Raw genomic sequence first — 16,268 nt, 5'->3', positions numbered from 1 at the left:
GGATGTGGGTGAGATTTCTGGAGTTCCAACAACCATCTTGCAAACACAAAGGCATCCCAGGAATGGCACACCAGAGAGTTGGAAGTTATATCCCCAGTGATGATGATGCAGAACTGCCAAACCAGCCCTGGACTGACCATCTACAGACATAGTTTAGGTGAGAGAAAAATAAATGTCTTTCTCGTCTAAGCCAAAGTTATTGCCTGGAATGAAGGGGAACTCATTCTATTTGCCACCCATCTTAGTCCAAACTGCCACACTTGGTGACATATTGTTTTGGTATGTTTGAATTATTTCATAATTTAAATGTTTAATTAAAGCAAAATTGCACAGACAGTAAAATATCAACAATATGTAAATATTCATTGAAGAAGAGAAATATATCAACATTGCTTCTCTCTGGGTAGTGAGATTATGTGTATTTTTTTTCTTTTATCCTTAGCCATGTCTATTCAACTTTTCCACATCGAGCATGATTCACTGAAGTTTTTGTTATACTGAAGCGTGGTTCTCCTCCTCTGCTGACACTGGTATGTCATCGCCTCTGGGCTGCTTAGAAGACTCCTTCAGCATGTGCTATTTCCACAGCACCTCTCTGCAACCTTCATCTTTCTTTGTGAGTCTCTTCCTCCTGACCATGTGGTAGCCCCATTCTGAAACCAGAATTATAAATAAATAAAGACTTGGATTTGCCTCTGTCTTTCCCCACACTTCATACTTCCTGCTCCTGTTCACCAAGGAGGAGATTTTCTCCCAACCAGTGACTTCAGCTTCAATTAGGAGTCCCAAAGAAATCCTGGCGCTCTTGGCTTTAGCATCCTTTCTCAAATGTCTTGGAATAACTGCCAGGCACTGTATTGGAGACCATAACATTACCTAGGATCCCTCAGGGACCAAGAACCACCGTCTTCTTGAAATCTGGATGATCTGCTACTTCACAATAAGTTCCAAACTCACAAAGGTATCCAAAGGTCAATAGGTCTGGCCTGAACACAAGGCGAGGAGCTTACCTGAAGAGGTAAGGACCAGGAGTTGGAGAGCACTGAGATATATCTTAGAAGTCTGCCTACCGCACGAGGCCTCACCATCAGGCCAAAAGTCCCTTTCAGTTTTTCCCAGGAGACCCAGCAGGACCTCAGGAAAACTGGACTCCAAATGACCCCTTTTGCTATCCCTACTTCTATATGTAGCAGCCCAGACACATTAATTTCTACTTTCCAAAGTCATTCTTCTGTCCTCTATTTGTCACACCATCAATTTTAGCTTGGGCTTTCAGAGAATGAAAATGGCAGACAGACAAAAGGAAAGCTTATCTGAAGTTTAAGATTTTAAGGATGCTGCCAGTTTCCAAAAGCAATTCTACCCTGGTAAAATAAAATCCTTATTCTGCTTGTCCAGGATACTTGACCCAGAGCCCAACAAGGCAGTATTCCCGTTCACACTCACTGAAGCCACTCTGTCTTCCTGAACGGGTTATCTTGGCCCTAGTCTGTAGCTCAGCTCCTACAGAGGGACTTAAAAGGAAACAACAGTTCTTGGTCCAAAGCAATAAAGAGACAAGTGAGTCATAACAGTCTGGGTTCTTCACCAGCATAAGCAGTTCCATGAATCGCCTCTATAAAAACCCTGCCCTTCTAGCCCAAGCCGTGTTCCAAGTGCCAAAACCTTCCATTCAAGGGTTTTATAACTCAGCCCTGTGCTCAGAAATGTCACTGCACATAAGAGGGCCTTTGATCTCTGGCCATACCCAAGCCCACAGTCTGCAGCGAAGCATGCTTTGATAAGTATCTAAAGAGAAAAGCACTTTGGTTTCCTCTCATCTATTTCTTTCTACTTTTAATAAGCTGCTTAGCTTCAGGCATCTGCCCTCTGCCCTCCAAGCTTCATCTCAACCAGAAGTAAAACAGGCCTGTGGTTGTGTGCTTTGAGAGCTCATGAAATAACAATACTGGTAGCAAACACCCATAAAGGGCTTACTATGTGCCAGGCACCATCCTAAGTAGGTTATCCTATGTAGGTTTTTACAGATGAGGGAATGGAAGCATAGAAAGGCACTGAGTGACTAGCTTTCTGACGAAGTCACAGTCAGAGAAACAGAGCTAGAAGTTACAATCAAGCAATGCATCTCCAAAATGCATCTTACCCCTGCGCAATGAAAGAGAATACAAGTCCCCTCAGAGACGGGGAAATATGAAGTCAGAAATGCGAGTATTCCTTTAATAAGAGAGAACATTTGCAGCAAACTCCTTCATTCTAGAAACACTTTCTTTTTCCAGGCACTGGGTTAGAAATCCCTTCAGTAAGAAAACTAAATGGGCAAGCCTTTAAACCAAACCAAAATGTGTCCTGAGCTTTCAATGAATCAAATTGAACTCAAGGCCCCAAGTCTGAATAAATTATACCCTAAGATCTGTCAGAAGCAGTAGATTTCTTCTGTTGAGTTTTTCTTCCATTCAATAGAAAGACATAAGAGCTCTGCTGTGGCCGGGCGCGGTGGCTCACGCCTGTAATTCCAGCACTTTGGGAGGCCGAGGCAGGCAGATCATGAGGTCAGGAGATCAAGACCATCCTGACTAACACAGGGAAACCCTGCCTCTACTAAAAATACAAATAAAAAATTAGCCGGGCATGGTGGCGGGCACCTGTAGTCCCAGTTACTGGGGAGGCTGAGGCAGGAGAATGGCGTGAACCTGGGAGGCAGAGCTTGCAGTGAACCGAGATTGCACCCCTGCACTCCAGCCTGGGTGACAGGGAGAGACTCTGTCTCAAAAAAAAAAAAAGAGCTCTGTTGCTGCCCAATTGCTTTATTAATATATATATGTATGTGTGTGTGTGTGTGTGTGTATATATATATATATATATTTTTTTTTTTTTTTTTTTTTTGAGACAGAGTCTTGCTCTGTCGCCCAGGCTGGAGTGTAGTGGCAGGATCTTGGGTAAGTGCAACCTCTGCCTCCCAGGTTCAAGTGATTCTTCTGCCTCAGTCTTCCAGGTAGCTGGAATTACAGGCTCCCACCACCATGCCCAGCTAATTTTTGTATTTTTAGTAGAGACAAGGTTTCACCATGTTGTCTATGCTGGTCGCAAACTCCTGACCTCAAGTGATCTGCCCACCTCAGCCTCCCAAAGTTCTGGGATTACAGGCATGAGCCACCACACCCAGCACAGAAACTTTCTTACTCATTTGAATTGAAAATTTCTATGTTTTTAAAGCATGTTTTCATTAAGTGTGGAAATTCATAAAATATGGCTAGGGAGGAAGACGGTGTTCACAAACTAGATTTATAATCTATCATTTCAAACATCACTGTATTCAAAAATTAGTTAACTAAAATTCACTCCAGAGAAGTTTGTATGTACAAATAGTTGTTATAACAAAAACTACCTTTCTTTTCTCAATCCATGTCATGTGGATCTAAGCCCCTCCCTCAGAAATGGGGTGGGCATGTGTGTCCTCTTGGTGAGACCACTCTATCGCCCTAGCCAATGCGATTGCTTCAGAGATGGTTACGTAGCCCTAACTGGACCATTAAAAGTCTCCATACGAATTATTGAGAGACAGAGAATTCAAAAAGAACTCAGCATATAAAAACTGCTGGAGTTAATAAGCAAGTAAAATGTTAATACAAGACTGTAACTGCCCCAGGTCACCAGATGGGGGAGAGTGCACCTGAAAAGAAGCCAATACAGAAGAAAGCAGATAGAAATAGCTTCCAGTGATCCTGTGGGGGCCTGGATCCAGCTGTACCTGAATCTCCTCCAATGCTGTGCAGTTAAGTATGCCAGTATGTTTTTTCTGCATTTAAATCTGTGCATTGGGCTTCTGCTTCTTGTAACCTAGGGAGTCCTGACTAGTTCCTAGGAGCAGGTGTGGTTCCAGATCCTGTTCAGTTACTACTGACCACAGCAGGTAGTGTGAAATGACACCCCAGAGAGCTGTATATTTCAAAGCCACACCCACATTCTGGGTGTGCCTGTGAAAGCAATCCAGCAGCAGTGTGCACAGCTGGGGCTGACTTAAGAGCTCCTAGGAAGGCCCAACCCTACAGCTAAAGGTCATGTAAAGACATTGTGGAGAGATGATAAACAACACACACATGCGCACTCAGTAGGCAAAAATACCACATATATTCTTCTCTGAAGAAATAACCATGAGCAAAGTATGGATATGAGTCAGTCACTGACTATAATTAGGGGCTTCCCTCCCACTCCAGTAACATCTGAATCAAGGCAGAGAATATTCCAGCAGTCCAGCAGTTGGAAAAGAACTAACCACATCTTTCTTGATGTTTCTCGTGACTCGGTCCTTGCAGAACAGGCCACTGCAAGTCAGAAAACAGCTTCCTAGGAGAATTTAATACTGAGGAATTGGGAGTTTCCTCGCCCCTATCAGAACCAGAATAATTCTATCTTAAGCCTTAGGGTTTGGGGCTCAACATAACTCAAGCATCCACTCTAGGAATCCCCCCATCTGCTGCATAACTTTGGGTCCATTTGTATTTCAAAACTCTACTATGACTAGATATCCATATGCAGAAGAATGAAACTAGACCCCTATCTCTCACCGTATATAAAAATCAAATCGGCCGATTGCGGTGGCTCCCACCGGAATCCCAGTACTTTGGGAGGCCGAGGCGGGAGGATCACCTGAGGTTGGGAGTTCGAGACCAGCCTGACCAACATGGAGAAAGCCTGTCTCTACTAAAGCTACAAAACTAGCCTGGCATGGTGGCACATGCCTGTAATCCTAGCTACGTGGGAGGCTGAGGCAGGAGAATCGCTTGAACCCAGGAGGCAGAGGTTGTGGTGAGCTGAGATCATGCCATTGCATTCCAGCCTGGGCAATAAGAGTGAAACTCAGTCTCAAAAAAAAAAAAATCAAATCAAAATGGATTAAAGACTTACATCTAAGACCTGAAGCCATAAAACTACTAAAAGAAAACACTGGGGAAATGTTCCAGGACATTGCCCTGAGCGAATGTTTCCTGAGAAGGACCTTAAAAGCACAGGCGACCAAAGCAAAAATAGACAACTGGGAACATCTCAAGCTAAAAAGTTTCTGCACAGCAAAAGAAACAATCAACAAAGTGAAGAGACAACTCACAGAGGGGAGAAAATATCTGCAAACTGCCCATCTGACAAGGGATTAATAACCACAATATATAAGGAGCTCAAACAACTCTACACCAAAAAAAGAAAAATCCGATTTAAAAATGGGCAAAGGATCTGAATAGATATCTCTCAAAAGAAGACATACAAAATGAGGCCAGGCACAGTGGCTCATGCCTGTAATCCCAGCACTTTAGCAGGTCGGAGCGGGCAGATTGCTTGAGGTCAGGGGCTCAAGACCAGCCTGGCCAATATGGCAAAATCCCCATCTCTACTAAAAATACAAAAATTAGCTGGGTGTGGTGGCACGTGCCTGTAATCCCAGCTACTCGGGAGGCTGAGGCAGGAGAATTGCCTGAACCTGGGAGGCGGAGGTTGCAGTGAGCCGAGATCGTGCCACTGCACTCCAGCCTGGGCAACAGAGCAAGACTCTGTCTCAAAAAATGACATATAAATGACCAACAGTTATATGAAAAAATCCTTAGTCTCCTTACTCATAACAGAAATGCATATCAAAACTACAATGAGATATCATCTCGCCCCAGTTAATATAGCTCTTATCCAAAAGGCAGACAGTAACGAAAGTTGGCAAGGATGTGGAGAAAGGGGAACCCTTTCTCACTGGTGGTGAGAATACAAATTAGTACAGACAAGGTGGAGAGCAGCATGAAGGTTCACAAAAAATCTAAAAATAGAATTACCATATGATCCAGCAATCCCACTGTTGGATACATACCCAAAAGAAAGGAAATCAGTATATTGAAGAGATATCCACTCTCTTATGCACTCTTATCTGCACTCATGTTTATGGCAGCACTATTCACAGCGAAGGTAGAGAATCAACCTAAATGTTCACCAACAAATGAATGGATTTTAAAATGTGATACACATACACAATGGAATATTATTTGGCCATGAAAAAAGAATGAGATCCTGTCATTTGCAACAACATGGATGGAACTGGAGGACATTATGTTAAGTGAGATAAGCCAGGCACAAAAAGACAAATATCACGTTATCACTCATATGGGGGAGCAGAAAAAAAATTGAACTCTTGGAGATAGAGAGTAGAAGGATGGTTACCAGAGGCTGGGAAGGGTAGTGGGGTCAGGGACAAAGAGGAGTTGGTCAATGGGTAAAAAATACAGTTAGGTAAAAAAAATGAGATCTAGTATTTGACATAACAATAAGGAAACAATAGTTAACAATAATTATTTCATATTTCAAAATCAATGAAAGAGTAGAATTGGAATGTTCCTAACACAAAGAAATGATAAATGTTTGAAGTAATGGATATTCCAATTACCCTGATTTGATCATTACACATTACATGATTGTATCCAAATATCACATGTATCGCCATAAATACATGCAACTATTATGTATCCATAAAAATTTAAAAAAATTTTTTTAAATTGTGTTACAATATAGAGAAGAATGTATAAAATGTATGTGTACACTTTTATTTGAGACAGTGTCTCATTTAGTTGCCCAGGCTGCAGTGCAGTGATGTAACCTTGGCTCACTTGCAGCCTCAACTTCCTGGGCTCAAGTGACCCTCCCACCTCAGCCTCCCAAGTAGCTGGGACTACAGGCACTTGCCACCACACACAGCTAATTTTTGCATTTTTTTATAGAGATGGGATTTCACCATGTTGCTCAGGCTGGTCTCAAACACCTGAGCTCAAGCGATCTGCCCTCCCCGGCCTCCCAAAATGCTGGCATTACAGGCGTGAGCCACCAGGCCCAACCTACACTTTCAAAATAGTAAGAATTACACAACGATGTACCCACCACCTAGGCTGAAAAATATTAATACATTACAAGTCATTTTAAAGTGCACTCCCTGCCCTTCCCGAATTGCACTCTGGTCTCCCTCACTCCCCAGAGAATTAACCGCTATTCTGACTTTAATGCTACGCATTCCTTTGCATTTTATTAAGTTGTAGCACAAATGTATGTACCCCTAAGAAATAATTGTTTCATTTTGAAAAACTCAGTAGTCAGCACAACCCTAGCCCTGTACAGAACAGATAATATCGGCCGGGCGCAGTGGCTCATGCCTGTAATCCCAACAATTTGGAAGACCCAGGTGGGCGGATGAGGAGGTCAGGAGATGGAGACCACCCCGGCTAACACGTTGAAACCCCATCTCTACTAAAACTACAAAAAAAAAAAAAAATAGCCGGGCATGGTGGCAGGCGCCTGTAATCCCAGCTACTCGGGAGGCTGAGGTAGGAGAATGCCATGATCCCGGGAGGCAGAGGTTGCAGTGAGCCGAGATCCCTCCACTGCACTCCAGCCTGGGCGACAGAGAGAGACTCCGTCTAAACAAACAAACAAACAAACAACAACAACAACAAAACCCAGATAATATCACAACTTTTAGATGAAGGCTTCCAAGAAAAGAAAAGCTGAAGAGGTCACACTTTGTCTCCAGCTGCCCTGAATGTTTATGAGAGCCCCTTCCAGTGAAGTCGTAGGGCCAGGCATACCAGTGAGTCCTCAGTAACATAGGGCTTGCCACAATTGGGCCATCAGATAGGACTGTCCTGTGGGCCAGGCAAAGGATGTCTAGCATTCTGAATGGATGGACTATACTCTGAATTGAGTATTTTCTTCTTCTAAACCTGCCGTAACCTGACCTCAGTCCTTGCCAACTAGCCTTCAGGAGTCAATGAAAACAGAAAAAATCTGTGGGGTGAAATAAATGACCTTAGAAGGTCTAAGCAGCAGTGATGTAGGAATTTCATCAATATGTGGTCAAGACAAGATTAGAAGCTAGTATGAAACCCAGGCATGCTTTCCTAAAGTTGAAAAAAAAGTAAATGTCAGCAGAGGAATTGTTGATGACAGCACTCAGTCTGTCTCTCTAGTCAACTCCTCTAATCTGCACCACTGGCACAACTCTCATTCTGGGATCTCCTCATCCTCCAGGGGACTCTCTTCTAACTGGATCTCCTAATTCCTCTTAAGAAAGGTTGCATAAGACCCAGTTTTACAGATTTTACACATCTGAAAATGTAGTTTTCCACCTCTCAAATTGAAGTGATAGTTTATGTATAGAAATCTAGAATGGAAATAATTTTCCTTCAGAATTTTGAAGGCACTGCTCTTATTTTCTTGTCTTCAAGGTTGTGACTCAAAAGTTCAAAGCCACTTTTGTTACCAATCCTTTGTATGATAAATACAAAAAAATGATTTTTTTTTCCTTTGGAAGGTTGTAGAAACTTATTTGTTCCCAGTGTTCTGAAACTTCACAATATGGGCATTGTTGTAAATCTGTCTTTACTCATTTTGTTGTAAATTCAACAGACCCTTCCAATCTGACAACTCGTGTCTTTTAATGCAGAGAAATTTTCTTGAACTATTTCTTTGATGATTTCCTCCTCTTTGTGTTCTCTGTTCTTTCACTCTGGAAACTCACATTATTCAGATATTAGATCTCCTGATCCTTTAACATTCTTACGCTTTTAGCTTAGTTTCTATTTCTATATTTTTTATTCTACTTTCCAGGTGATTTCGTTTTCTTCTACTGAGTTTCTAGTTTCTAGTATCAAGTTTTTAATTTCCAGAAGCACATTTTTGTCCTCCAAATATTTCTTTTTATAGATAGCATCTTGATTTTTTTTCCATAGATGGAGTATCCTTTCCTTTCTTTCTGAGGGTTTTAATAATAGGTTATTTTCTATTACTTCATTTTCTCCCTGTCTTGCCTGTGTATTCTCTAAGCTGTTGTGGGTTTTTTGCTTGTTTCATTCCAACCTATCATGTTAGAGACTTTCTCAGATAACTAGTACTTCTTGGCCATCTACTTATACTAACCAGTAGAGAAGAAAACCTGATTTGAAACTCTGAGCACATGATGAGCTTTGTTGACTTTGAACTTCATTCTAGGATTGTATAGATGGTACCTGTTGGGATAAAACACTGATGTCAGTATATTCAGGCATTTATTTCTTGATCTTGTCAATTTCTTAAAGAAAAGCCTTCTATCCTCCTGCCTAGAGATAATGTCCTTGGTACTAATGTTCTTGTTGGAGGAACAAGACAATGAGTCCCTTCATTCTGGATTTTTTTTTTTTAAGACAGAATCTCCCTCTGTCACCCAGAATGGAGTGCAGTGGTACAATCTCAGCTCAATGCAACCTCCACCCACCAGGCTTAAATGATTTTCATGTCTCAGCCTCCCAAGTAGCTGTGATTACAGGTATGTCCCACCACACCCAACTAAGTTTTGTATTTTTAGTAGAGACAGAGTTTTGCCATGTTGGCCAGGCTGGTTTCCAACTCCTGGCCTCAAGAGATCTGCCCTCCCAAAGTGCTGGGATTACAGGCATGAGCCACCACACCCGGCCTCCATTCTGAATTGAGTGTGCATATAGCCATTCAATCCCTGTTTTTGGCATGGCATTCACTGGTATTGTGCTCACACGTGAGACAAATAAGTCTCAAGTATCCCATCCAGAGGCTTCTCTGTTTGATCCCTTCAGAGACTAAAACTTCAGACCTCTGGACGGGCAAGGGCAGTCATGAGTGACAGGACAAACATAATTTTACTGTTTCACTAGGTTCACTTTTGTATGGCTTTGCCGTTTACAGTTTTTCAAGTTCAGATTCTTCAACTGTATTTCTACTGCCCTAATTTATTCTCACTAACTGTTGAAAAGTTCCACACAAATGCCCTCTGCAGAAACTCCCCTAAAACCACCTGTGAGAAACATACATGAACACCTTCTCCAGCTATTGAGAGTCATTGGCTGTAAGCAGGAAAAAGGGTTAAATATTGGCTGGAAAAATCTCTCTCATTATGCAAGTCCATTCCATCTGTGGTTACTTCCTGTTCATTCTGCTATCAGAAGAGCCCCCTGTGGTCAAAAAAGCTCCACTTGATGACTTTCTAGGTTTTTTTCCTAGATCAATATTCTGTGTCCGCATAGACTGGTTAAGATATTCATATACATCGTCTTATTTGTTCCTTACAACAATAGCCCTGAGAATTAGGAAGGTTGAGTATCATTAGTATTATTATTACCCCTTTACAGATGTGAAAACTTAGGCTGAAAGAGGTTGCATCACTTGTCAAAGATCAGATCATGCCAGGCGCGATAGCTCACACCTGTAATCCCAGCACTTTGGGAGGCTGAGGCGGGGGAGGGGGGTGGGTGGGTCACCTGAGGTCAGGAGTTCGAGACCATCCTGGCTAACACGGTGAAACCCTGTCTCTACTAAAAATACAAAAAATTAGCCGGGCGTGGTGGTGGGCACCTGTAGTCCCAGTTTCTTGGGAGACTGAGGCAGGAGAATGGCGTGAACCTGGGAGGCGGAGCTTGCAGTGAGCCAAGATTGTGCCATTGCACTCCAACCTGGGGGACAGAGTGAGACTCGGTTTCAAAAAAAAAAAAAAAAAGTTAGCTGGGCGTGGTGGCTCACACCTGTAGTCCCAGCTACTCTGGCGCCTGGGGCAGGAGAATGGCTTGAACCGAGGAGGTGGAGGTCACACTACTGCACTCCAGCTTGGTCAACAGAGCGAGACTCCATCTCAAAAAAAAAAAAAGAAAAAGAAAATCAGATTATATGCAAGAAATAAGGCCAGGGTTACTCAGACCTCTGCCCCTCAGGCACATGCTACCTACTATACCACACTGCTTCACACAAATTGGCAGTCTTTATTTAAATTTTCACAGACCAATTTTGTTGTTGTTGTTGTTAGAGACAACATCTTGCTCTGTCACCCAGGCTGGAGTGCAGCCGTGTGATCACAGCTCACTGCAGCCTGAAACTCCTGGGCTCAAGCCATCCTCCTGCCTCAGCCTCCCGACTAGCTGGGACTACAGGTCCCTCCCGACTAGCTGGGACCACGCCTGGCTCAGGCCAATTTTAAAGAGGAGAAAACTTACAGATCTAGAACAAAAGCTGAGCTCTCTTTTCACAATTTGTGCATTTCCTTTTAGAAAAAAAAATATGAGTGGTTCATTTCAAAAGTCTAGAGCTCTTGCCCTTGAATTATAGCATTGAAGTCACCTTATGATGTGGTGGCTAAGGTGCTAGGAGGCTCAGTGAGAACTTACCCTGCAGACAATGGATGTGGCTTCATGGCCAAACAGGTGCCCAAACTCTGTGTTTCCATTTTCTTCTATGCCTCAGTCAGCCCAGGTTTGCCCTACTGTCTTATTATTCCTTTTCAGTTGAGCATAGTCAGTACTGAAAACAAGTCACAACTTTTGAGTTTTACTTAGTTACAAAGACTATTTACTAGTTTTGAGGAAAGATACTAATTGTGTGGAGCTTCCAAATCCCTGCTCCTTGAGTTTGACTATCTGGATTACATTAAAGATACAACGGATGCATAGAGACATCCAATGAACAGAAGTTATACGTAAATTACATTTTTGGAACTTGGAATATATTTCCCCATAGGGAAATTGTATTGTGCTTTTTTAAAAGGCATGGCTAAATGATTAAATAAATGGATAATAAAGTTCCCAAGCTAGCATACAAAAGCCTGTTAAGTGTGTTTTTAACTCATAATATACCTGAAGTATAATGCCAAGTTAGTATTTCAGATACATTTGGTTCTGGGCACTAAATGTGGTTTTCACAGGAAGACACATTTTTCCAAGTGGAAACACTTCTAGTGCCTAAACAATGTAAGGGCAAGAGACCTAACATTTAGCTTCTGCAAAGTATTAAGGACACTGAGTCACAAAATGGTTAATGACATTTAGGGTGTATTAATGCTATGCTCAAAGACATGTAGGCAGAGCCAGAATTTAAGCCGAGGTTTATCTCAGCCTGTGTTGTTTCTGCTAAGCTTAGTTATCTCTGTTGGTTTATATTCCAAATGTTCTGAACTGAGGACTACTTGTCTCCCCCACCCCCACCCACTTCCTGTGGTACAATAAGGGGTGAGATAAAGGACGGTACTCCAGAACAGCCAACCTCAAACTTGAACAGGCATCAGAATCACCTGGCAGTCTTGTTAACCAAGATTTCCGGGCCCCATTCCTTGTGTTTCTAATTCAGCAGGTCTGAGTGGGGCCTGAAAATTTGCATTTCTGACAAGCTCCCAGGTGATTCTAATGCTGCTGGTCCAGGGACCATGCTCTGAGAATTCATTAGGGCTTCCCTAATAAGTCATCTCGACAAATAACCAATCCTTGAAACAATCAGTGATTTTCATAACTGGTAACAAGGAATGATGAAATTCACTGAATCTTGAAAAGCTATAATTATGATTAGTACCTGAAGGGAACGAGCAGGCCATGGAGAGACAATATAGAAAGGAAACAAATATTCTCAGCAAGGTTGCACTCCATGCATAGATTTCATTTTCTGCAAACAAGAAAAGAAGAAAACAATACAGAAATCAGCAGGGAACATTGGGCTTTGAAGATCAAAGCAATAATTGAGCATGGTGGCAACAGCATGACAACTGCAAAACAATTGAGTTTACCCCATTTTTATCCCCATGCCTAGAGGGAAGCTTAATCAGCAACACATATTTATTGAGTTCTTACAGTGTGGTCAAACAGGAGTGGGTAAAAGCATGGGGAATGGTTCTTGACCTCAACAAGTTACAGTGATGCCTCATTGATCAGTTTCTTTGGGGAAGGAAGCATGCCACGAAGTAAAATTCCCAAATAAGTAAAGCTAACTCCTTAACGTACTCAAATGTTATTTGAAGTATATTTTTTATTTTAAAAAAAGTCTTCTGGCCAACCGCAGTGGCTCACGCCTGTAATCCCAGCACTTTGGGAGGCTGAGGCAGGCAGATCACCTGAGGTCAGGAGTTTGAGACCAACCTGACCCACACGGTGAGACCCCATCTCTACTAAAAATACAAAAAATAGCTGAGCGTGGTGGCACACACCTGTAATCTCAGCTACTCGGGAGGCTGAGACAAGAGAATCACTTAAACCCGGGAGGCGGAAGATGCAGTGAGCCGAGACTGCACCATTGCAGTCCAACCCGAGCAAGAAAAGCAAATCTCTGTCTTAAAAAAAAAAAAAAAAAAAAAAAACTTTCTGAAATCTATACCATCCTACCACTTTAAACCGAACACAAAAACATGGTTTAAGTTTTTCTTGATGATTCTAGGCCAGCACTACAGATACTCCCTTTAGAATATTAAGTAACGATCATAGGCTATTGAGGAAGTATGTTACTGTTTACCCTACATTTAAAGAGCTTAAGGCTGGACTTAGTATTTGAATTTTCTCCATCGATTGCCATCTTATCTCTGCCTTTATTGGTCTACCTTCTAATAGCTCCACTTCACTTCTTATATGCTGTTTCTTCTCTGCTATGGATTAAAAGCATCTGAAGTTTGTAAGAACCAAGCCTATGAGCGAGGGCCTGAGTATTTTACCTACAAATCGATTGAGTTTTAGGGGCTGGCCTTGTCATTTCTTTTTTTTTTTTTTTTTTTTTGAGACGGAGTCTGGCTCTGTTGCCCAGGCTGGGGTGCAGTGGCCAGATCTTAGCTCACTGCAAGCTCCGCCTCCCAGGTTTATGCCATTCTCCTGCCTCAGCCTCCCGAGTAGCTGGTACTACAGGCGCCCACCACCACGCCCGGCTAATTTTTTGTATTTTTAGTAGAGACGGGGTTTCACCGTGTTAGCCGGGATGGTCTCTATCTCCTGACCTCGTAATCCGCGCATCTTGGCCTCCCAAAGTGCTGGGATTACAGGCATGAGCCACCGCGCCTGGCCAATGGCCTTGTCATTTCATTCCTGACAAGTTCTTACGTAATCCTGATGCTGCAGGTCAAGGAACCACACTTTGAGAACTTATTAGAGCTTCCCTAATGAGTCATCTCTACAAATGCAAATATTTCTTCCCTTAGTGCAGGAAGCCAGTTTGAAGGCTTCTAAATATACCTTCACTTCGAGAGGATGTTTGGCCCAAAGGAAAGGATGCTTCCTTTCTCCTGAACAAGCCCGTATAGGGCCCTATTTTCACCTTCAGAAATTTTCTCAGTATTCAGTACAGGATCGTATTACCTGCCCCAAAATTTGTGTTACCTACTTATTGGATGATAAATAAATAAGGGTTGTATAAATGCACATAAATGAGCACTCCCCATAAGCCGGGTACTAAGTAGATGCTTTCATCTGTCATCTCCTCTAACCCTCACACACACCTTATGAGCTGGGAATGAATAGCTCATAGTCCAAGCTCAGGAGGGGACAGTCAATGACCCACTCATTCAAGGTCATAGTAAGTGGCATAGCTGAGATTCCAACTCAAATCTTCAGACCCTGAGGCCAACATGCTTTCCATTACACCACAGCTACTGCCTTATTGAGAGCAAACCAAATGTTGGGGTGCAAGGAAAGATGGCAATTCAGTTTTTAAAAAGATGAATCCACAGCAAGCATAATGGCACCTCCACCCACACCCAAACCCATGGTAGACAGTGTTCTTTCCTGCTGCGTGTAGACAACCTCAGATCTCTTTCTCTAGAAGCCAGAACGAATTAGTTAGAAGAGGCGTAGAATACAAACCCACATGCCTTAGCTTCACTTATCTGGAAATTCCACTTGGTGGTGTCTCACTGAGAACCAGTTCACTAAGGGCCAGGCGTGGTGGCTCACACTTGTAATTCTAACGCTTTGGGAGGCTGAGGTGGATAGAACACCTGAGGTCAGGAGTTCCAGACCAGCCTGGACAACATGGTGAAACCCCGTCTCTACTAAAAATACAAAACTTAGCTGGGCACAGTGGCAGGCGCCTGTAATCCCAGCTACTCAGAAGGCTGAGGGAGGAGAATTGTTTGAACCCAGGAGGCAGAGGTTGCAGTGAGCCGAGATCGTGCCTCTGCACTCCAGCCTGGGCGATAGAGGGAGCCTCTGTCTCAAAAAAAAAAAAAATATATATATATATGTATATGTGTGTGTGTGTGTATAGATATATATATTTCTAGCATAAGAATGATGAAACTCTTCTTAAAATATTTTATTTTTTTTCCAAATAGTTGTTTCTAACTATAAAAGTAAAACATGTTTATTACAGAAACATTTGGAAATTACCACAAGTATGAAGAAAAAACTTTCTTCCCCTATAGGGAAGGTAGACTTTCTGTAGAACTGACAAATTATACCTTATCCCATCCTACACCAGTGGTTCTCAACCAGGGGGCAATTTTGCCCCTCAAGTTGACACTGGCAATGTCTGGAGGTATTTTGGGTTGTCACAGCTTGGGAGTGCTGCTGGCATCTCGTGGGTAGAGTCCAGGGATGCTGTTAAACAGCCTGCAATGCACAGGACACTTGGCCTCCCCGTCAGCAAACTATGAGACAGCCCAAGACATCAGCGGCGCCACGGTTGAGAAACTGTTTTAGATTGCAGCACACGTAAAGGAAGGATTTCTGGTTCCTTGCAGATGTTTGCTGCCTCTCTATCACATTAGTAAAATAAAGTTGAGGGAACTGAAACCGCTGGCTTTGGGTCTGTTTCTGGGTGTGCACACACAGGCTACAGAAGTCTCACTAGTTTCAGTTATCACTGGCTGCAGAACTTTTTTGTTTTCTTCCAGCCCAGATGACCTGAAGAAGCATAGATGCTACCCATAGATGAATGTGGCCTTTGGCTCTGCTCACACAGTTTCTCTTTAATCAAAGAAAGACCACAGTAAAGGATATTTACAAGGAAAGGGAAAGTGAAAGGGCGAGGAGAGAAGAGCAGAATCACCAAGGAAAACTCCTCCTACCATGGTCTCTGCAGCCAGCCTCCTTCTCACTGATGTCGGTGTTCTCACAATCCTTTCGCTCCTATTATTTAGTGACCTCGCCACTCTAAGTGTGGTGTCCAGTGCAGCAGAATTGGCACCACCTGGCATCTCCTTAGAACTGCACAATCTCAGCCCTCCCCAGACCCTCAACTCAAAACTCTGCATTTTAACAAGATGCCCACGTGATTTGGCATATGCACATTAACATTTGAGAAGCACTACTCTGAGTTTTCCAAAAGGCAAAATAAAACCGCAGAGTGAACAGCTGCAAAACAGATGCAAAGTTAATCACGTGGGGTCACATACGACTCCTCCAGGGGATTTATGCCTCTCTGTGGATAGTAGCTGGTAATATACAAAACAGAAGTTTGAAGGAATATGTGGAAAAAAGTAAATGCTGTGCTACAGTCCTTTGAGTGCCCTA

At 42.7% G+C, this 16,268-nt stretch overlaps 1 long non-coding RNA gene across 1 annotated transcript; it reads right to left on the bottom strand.

Annotated features, from left to right (window-relative positions):
• Positions 1–337: 337 nt before the first annotated feature.
• LOC126958124 (uncharacterized) lies at positions 338–16,046 on the bottom strand. Its single transcript, XR_007727114.1, has 4 exons — positions 15,824–16,046; positions 12,355–12,444; positions 8,935–9,023; positions 338–653 (listed from the first exon to the last, which is right to left on the bottom strand). It is a non-coding gene; the product is annotated as an uncharacterized LOC126958124 (long non-coding RNA).
• Positions 16,047–16,268: the final 222 nt, after the last annotated feature.

The sequence above is a fragment of the Macaca thibetana genome, chromosome 7, assembly GCF_024542745.1.
Source record: "Macaca thibetana thibetana isolate TM-01 chromosome 7, ASM2454274v1, whole genome shotgun sequence".
NCBI lineage: Eukaryota > Metazoa > Chordata > Mammalia > Primates > Cercopithecidae > Macaca > Macaca thibetana.
Note: the sequence above shows the minus strand (reverse complement) of the source record. Positions and strands in the feature narration are given on the sequence as shown.